This window comes from Anser cygnoides, chromosome 2 (assembly GCF_040182565.1).
Source record: "Anser cygnoides isolate HZ-2024a breed goose chromosome 2, Taihu_goose_T2T_genome, whole genome shotgun sequence".
NCBI classification, from domain to species: domain Eukaryota; kingdom Metazoa; phylum Chordata; class Aves; order Anseriformes; family Anatidae; genus Anser; species Anser cygnoides.
In genome coordinates this window covers 35387649-35395192 of record NC_089874.1, presented here as the reverse complement: position 1 = coordinate 35395192, position 7544 = coordinate 35387649, and positions in this window count along the sequence as shown.

Here is a 7544-nt window from a genome sequence, read left to right as displayed (position 1 = left end):
GAAATAGATAAAAATATGCTAATGCTTTATTGATATAAAGAGGCAAAGCATGATATGCGTTAGATTATGTTCTACTCTTTTGTATTTATTGATCTCTAGTTGTCTCGAGCCTACCATTTTCAATCTTTCTGTTCATAACAACATGAAGTCTTATCATTCCAGTGCTAGCTTTGGTAGCAGTATTTTTCTAAGTGTTATTTGGTTAGGTGTATGAGTGGATTATCCTGTGGATTTGTCAAGATTTATGGTGCCAACATTTTATGTGTTTTCTTTGACAGAGCCAATAGCATGAGCAGGCACCAGAAATAAACCAGTTTTCACATCTTGGTAGGCATGCATTAAAAAGTTCGGTTCATCCGCCTGCACAGAGTTCACCCGTATCTTACTGTTCATTGATTCTGACAGCTCACATATTTACTAGGTGGCTCACGGCGCTCCAGTTCCCATGGCTTGTAGGCAGTAGAACTCCACAGTTTTTATTTAGCCTTAAAAGTTATTGCTTGCCAAATTCGTACCAGCCCCCTTTTGCCCTCTGTGAGAGGAAAATGCTGTGAGAAGTTGTTATCTCTTGCTCTGGTACTGCTAAAGGTTTCGTAAGTAATAGGTGCAAGGCAGTGGGCTGCTGGCAGAGAACAGAGGGGCTGCAGTGGGGCAGTCTGAATTTCAAAAAAAATGCTGGGGAAGAGGTTGTTTTTTGATTCATCCCTGTATGATTTAATGGCATTTACAAGGCAAGCTAAATAACCAGAAGGACAGCAACAATTTTCTGCTTCTCAGCGAAAACATAAATTTTAGTGTGTGACCTCAACCCTTTTCCTGTTCCCTGAAATAAATATTCTGGTTATGAAGGCAAAAGCAAAATCCAGTCTGGAGACTGTGTTAGAGGGAGAAACTGATGAGGTTCTCAGTGTCTCAGACCGTCCCTCTCCTTTGAGCCTGCTGGAAGCTGATGGGTAAGTTTTGCCTTGGCACGTTTTGTGATGCTGGAATTACCAGCCTGACCTGCCCACCACATTCTTGGTGGTAAAGGGAATAATGCATTTTATTGCCTCTGGGGAAAGCCAGTAAAAGAGCTATAGGACCCAAGCTGCCCACAAGACCTGCTGAGAAGACCTAGGGCAACCTTTGTTTCTTGAGGCCTGAGCTCTTGGGTTTCTTCTGTCTTGAACTGCCCAAAGCAAAGACACAAATAAAGGGAGCTAAGATATAGATGGAGAGAATGTGGGTCCCAAACCATGACAGTGTTGAATGATGTTTACTTAGGGGCCTTTGCAACTGTATTTCTTGTTTGTTTATTTGCAGTGGTATAACACTCAGTGAGTCCAACCAGAGTGGGCTTTTCTGGTGGTCAGTGCTGCATGAAGACCCAGGAAGCCTTTGTCTGCTCTTCAAAGTGTTCACAACTGAAGATACAGATGTAGCAGTACTGCTTTTTGTTCTGGGGAGGAAAAAAAACATCTGTTGTGCTAAGACCTCATCTCTAAAACCAAGATGAGGTGCAATTCTTAGGTGGATCGTGTTATTTTACACAGCTCTCTCAGCCCCCTCTCATCATACCCCCACACTCTTGCCCCTGACTGCCCCCTCATTATGGACCTGTCCTCATTATGGACCCAGAGCAAGCTGAGGAGAAGCTGAGGTGGAAGCTGGGAGCTGGAGCGATAGCACAGTGCTGACGGGGAGCCAAAGGAACAGTGCTCCCATTCATTCCTGCATCAGCTGAACCTGGTGCTGGCACAGCAACTATTTCAGACACTGCAAACTGAAGCAAGAGGAGATGAAGAAAGCATTACAGGGAGCTAGGACAGGCTTGTCCTCCTCACCTTGGATATCAGACACTTCACTGGCAACTCACAGTCCTGCAGGCAGAACAGAGGTGGAAGTATCACAGTCAGAGTTTTTAACAAGCACTGCTTGCCTGCATCCAGTTTATCATCTTCCCTTGCATTTATTAAGAGCAAGTTATGGTTTAGAAAACATATGAGCAGGGGCACAGTTAGCCTCCATCCCCAGAACAAGATTTGTGCTGGTCAGTTGAGGACCCCTGCCAGCTATTCACAAGCAGGGCTGCTAGCTGGTGTTTTTTTCCCTTGTTTCATTGCTACAGCTACAGTTTTACATTGATTGGTATAACTTTCAAGTCATTAAAATAGATTCTTTCATAAAATATCCAAATCCTGGACTAAGCTGATTACTGCTGAATTTGAATGACTGCAATTGTTTTCACCTCAGTTTGTGCTATTAAATTTAGCAGTAGTTAACATCTCCTTTCCTTAAGTTTCCTCCAGATGCCTGCTGTTAAATTAACCAGTCTCCCAGCTGTAGCAGCAGATCCTAACCAGTGCTGTGGCCATGTACCTTCATGCTAGGACCCTGTGTAGCTCTCCTTTTTATCTTTCCTCTAAAGTGACAAAGCAGTGGCACAAAGTGATATAGTGACACAAAGATGTCAATAAGGATGTATTTTCCTGTTTTGTTAACATTTATTTACAGTAATTAACCTATAAATAGGTTAGGACTGTGAAGCTAAGGCTGATTGAATAGCTCTGGGGTAAGCAAGAGCAATAGTTGACACGTTTTTTTTCCACCACAATAAGTTACAACTCTGCACAGGCGTTTGATGGAGATGGCAAATCCTGCCCTGCAAAATGTGCCCCAAAAGCGTCCCTGCAGTTAGGGAGAGGAGGGGGTCAGGACTCCTTATAATCTAAACCTGACTCCCAGCTATCTACTGGAAATCCTCTTCACATCCATATTTTTGGGGAGATAACTTCTAAATAAGCAAGGCAAAAACTGACTTCCCATTCTATATGCAAAAAGCTTCTTTTCCTTATTCAAAGATCTAAGAAGCTATGCTTGCAAACCACCTGTCACGGAACTTTTCTGCCTGTAAGAATCAATTGGAATAAAGGAAAAAAATAACCCCATACTCTCCAAATCTTTGTCAAAATTGTATTTTAGTGGAAATTTTGCAGACAACTCTAATGGTTAGTGATAGATGAAAAGTAAACTGTTCTGCTATGGAAATAGATTGGTGTTCATTTAGAAAATCTCTTTATCATGCCTCTCTGGGGAAGATATTATCATAGTCAAATGTCTTAGTAAGGTCTTTCTTTCTAACTTCCCTTCCCTTCCCTTCCCTTCCCTTCCCTTCCCTTCCCTTCCCTTCCCTTCCCTTCCCTTCCCTTCCCTTCCCTTCCCTTCCCTTCCCTTCCCTTCCCTTCCCTTCCCTTCCCTTCCCTTCCCTTCCCTTCCCTTCCCTTCCCTTCCCTTCCCTTCCCTTCCCTTCCCTTCCTTTCTTTAAAACAGAAGAAGACTGATGATTTGGAGAAATGACCCCTTTTTTCAACAACTCAGACTCTTCTCAAAATAACACTTGACATCTTGAGCAAATAGTGAACCTTTAAAACAGGCATCTAAACTGCTAGAAGGGAACTGAAGATATCTTCCTCATTTAATGATGCTGGAGCTGATGATACCTACTGTACTTTCTTCCGAAGGAGAAAACTCACTTTAAGAAAATTTTATATTCCTTGTTCTTTCTTACAAACACAAAGTTCACTCTGGAGTCTTGTTACTTCTCCTGTCATACTGAAATTAATGTTCTTTCTGCTGAAGCCTTTCCTTGAAATTCTCAATCCTGTAATGAATCTGGCATATGACAAGGCACAGAAACCCTCCTGTCAGCTTTAAGATGAGGCAGATGGGATTCCTTACAACCAAGTGAAGGAGAACCCACTCAGCCGCATGTGCTCATTGAATCTGACATCTCTATGTCAGCAGAGTCTGGATACTGGGAGAAAAAAATTATTTTTGGTGGCTGAAAACTTCCCAAATTGATTCCCTGCAAAATATGAGAAAGCACAAACCTGGCCACTTTTAGGAAGGGGGTTTGCAAAATGTTACTCTTTTGTACAAGCATTTTCAGATGACAGATTTTATGTCCCCGGGGTGGAACATTCTCTTTCTTACTGGGATGTTGAATGTGTCCTGAAATCCTCTGAGCATGGAGACACCCTGGAGATGGGCATCAAATAAGTAAAACCTAGGAAGTAATCATGGGCTAAAAATAGAAGAGTAACTCAACAAAGTGTATGACTGAAGTTTCCATTTTTGTATCTGACCACTTTAGAAAAAGGAATCTGCTCAAGACTAAAGACAAGCACGTCTTTTAATGAGATAAAAATCCAAGTCTTTTGCCAAATTATGCCAATAAAATGAAAGTAAAATATCAAATACAAAGTGTGCTCCTAAACCTGTTGCAAGTACAACACTGATACTACTGAATAGACTGGATACAGCAGCTGTATAATGTTACAGTCAGGATGGGCGTTGAAGAAAGGAAGATATTACAGGTGGGGAATAAGCCTTCAGTGAAAGATTTTCTTTTTTGTTTGTTTATTTGTTTGTTTGTTTTCAGGAAGATAATAAGTATGAGGAGTTACAGCTTTATTTGGTTTCACTCTAAGATTATGTGAGGGGAAGATGAGGTTATTTCCTTTTTTTTCTTTTTTCTTTTTTTTTTGCCCAATAACACACTGGACAGAAAGAAGGTAGATTTGTATGTAGAGAAGCATCTTGTGAGCTACAGCCTTACTCATAGCTTAGAAGAGCAATTTCACTGCTGCCCTGTGCTGCTGCATTAGTATTATTATATTGTATCAGGTGCTATTACCCACGGGTGAGTTACAGCTCTTTGGTGCATTAACCTTAACTCCAGGACATTTATAGAAGCAAGTTTGGGTCATCAGATCCTACAAGAGGCATTACTACTATAATCTACGTTATAGCTGGTATTCAACATTTTATTAGAATGAAGAATTATATATTTTGATCCCTCAAAACCAAATCATTTCTGCAATTCAGTGTTTGAACTATTAAAGCAATGTTTCTGAAGGCATGGATCTATCGTCTATCCAATAAAAAACATCAAACATGGAGCTCTATAAACACTCAAATATTTTAATTTGGGGTATTAAAATTTTAACTGGAATAAAATTGAAATCTATGCTCCTTGCATTTTTCCTAGGGGGATTTTCAAATTGTTTTTGCTTCCTGACCACAAGGCAAATGTTTGAGGATGAAATGGAAAGATTACATTTGTTCTCTGCTGAGGACAAAAAACAGGAAGGTAGTCCTAGTTTTTTCTCTTTTGAAGTAAGTTTTCTGTGTAGAAAGAGCATATATAAAAGCATCACTTTAATACAATATAGACCTAAGAAAGTCTTAAAAGGATTCTTAAAAAAAATAGGTTTTTAGATTTTTTAGACCAACTCTCACACTCTCCATCATGTGCTTGTTAGAGTTGCTGTTTCAAGGGGGACTTCTGTGGCTTGATCTGAGAATGGACAACTCACGCTGTCCTGCAGCCACCAACATGTTGTTTCTACACAGACACCACGGTGCTCATGGCATGTATAAGGTGCCTTGGGCCAAAAGGTGCTGTGCCTTTATGTCCCAATGTACAGCCAAACAATTCAAAGTATGGAAACAATTGTGCCCTTAGGGTAGCCTACGAGGAACCATGTCCCTTTTTTAATGGTTAATGACAATGGTGCTTAACTGCGATGGTAGTTTTATAACTGTAGCTAATAAAAAGACTTTTTATAAAGAAGAGACCCATTTTATGCAGAGCCACATCGTACAAAGTCCTGGACTTTGACAGAGGCATCATTCTTTTGCTGGAATGTTTTTTATTTGAAAGGCAGGGTTGCTGGAATTCTGATGCCAGTCACACAATTTACTGGCTATGGTTTATAAGCACATAATTCTTCCTTCTTTATTTCACAGAAGCAGCCAAGCTTCAAAACTGTGTGGGACCATTTGAATCAGATTTTAGTTTTCTAATGATTCTCTTAATCAAAACTCAGGGAAAAAAAAAACACAACATACAAATATGAAAAGTTTTTTGTTTGTTTGTTTGTTTGTTTTTTGTTCCAATGTTGTGTTAAGCTAGTAGCACAATGAATATTAATTCCTCATCTGCAAACTTCCAAGTTGTCAGAATTAACCTTGAAATACTAAAAATACCGAGGCTGTCTTTCTACATTGAAATCCATAGGAACTGTAGATGCTTCATAGTGTCACAGGCTTTAGCTTGAAATTATATTACATAAAGCAGAAGGGAAAAAGTGAGTCTTTCTCACAGCTACAGCTGCTGTAATTCTATGATGGAAAGACCTAGAAGTACAGAGAAAAAGACTGCCGAAAGCCCAGGTGCTAAAGTCCTCTTTAATTCATGCCTTAATATCTTCTGCCAAGACTCTCCTGCAAAGGAACAAAAGCTCACTATGGTGATCCCAAATGAGATGCACAATAAGAAAAAAATCTGCTTGAATATAACAGCAGGAAAACATAAGAAAATCTCAAAAGTGCTGTTACTCTTACAGTGTTGCAAGGTCTTTAATATTCACTAAAAGTTGCTGTCTCCGGCTGTCACTCAGGACCCTCATTTCCATTCAAGGGACAGGGATGAAATTAGAGCAATTTGAAAAATTAAAATGCTATTTTGTGTTAAGGAGATGTGAGAGTGACAATGCAATCAAGAGGTCAGCCAAAGTGGTGGTCAGGGTCTTGAAAGTGAATGAGCCACAAACTTCTGTGAAGTTCATACTCTTCTCATTGTCCTGACTGGCAGCTTCAAAGCTGAGAGTCTTAAGAATCTAAATTCAAGCCTACCTGCTTGAAAATATTCCGCTTCCAGAAGTCCTGCTGGCTGAGTTTTTCCAACATACAAGATGTGGTCATGGTTTTGTTTCTGCATGCAGCATCTCTGTGTCATATTCACTTGTTTACTATATGTATTGCTAGTGCAAGCTCTCTCTCCTGTGGAAAACCCAAGATTTCCCTGGGGGTAGTTTTTCCAAAGGTTTAACAGATTTCATAATTTCATGGTGTTTTACATTGAAGCTACTGCCAATTTTCAGAGGAAAATAGAAAATTCACTGCTTGAGGATTAAGTTGGGATGATAACTGGACTTACAGTTTCTGAAAACTTATAAAGTGAACAAGGAGATAAACAGATAGCTAGCCTTAACCATACGTACCAAAGGCTATAGTCACATATTGTATGACATCGAAGAGCTGGAGTCTAAAACTTCCTCCACCTGCAGGATGAAACTTCAATAACTCATAGTTGGTAGCAACCAGGGAGACTAATAACTTGTGAATCTCATCCCCAGCAGCAGCGATAGCTTCTCTATTTCATTCCTCCAGCTGTGTATTTCACTGTGTTTGGCTGAATGTTTCAACACTTGAGATCACATCCTTTCAAATTTTCAGACTATTTTTTTTTTCCTGACAGAGAAAAAACTGAACACTGGGATAAAAGATGAAAACTTGCTACACATAGCTAAGAAGAGCCTTAGTGTCTGGTCATGGCTGGAAACGTGCAAGACAACGTATTCATTGACGTGTGCTGCTCCTGGAAATTCATCAGGGGTGTTTGGGACAGTGCTCTACAGTATAGGAGCACACTCTCCCCTTACCTAGGCTGTGCCTCTTCCTCCCTCCAATAGCCCCATGCAGAGAAGCAATAGGTCTTT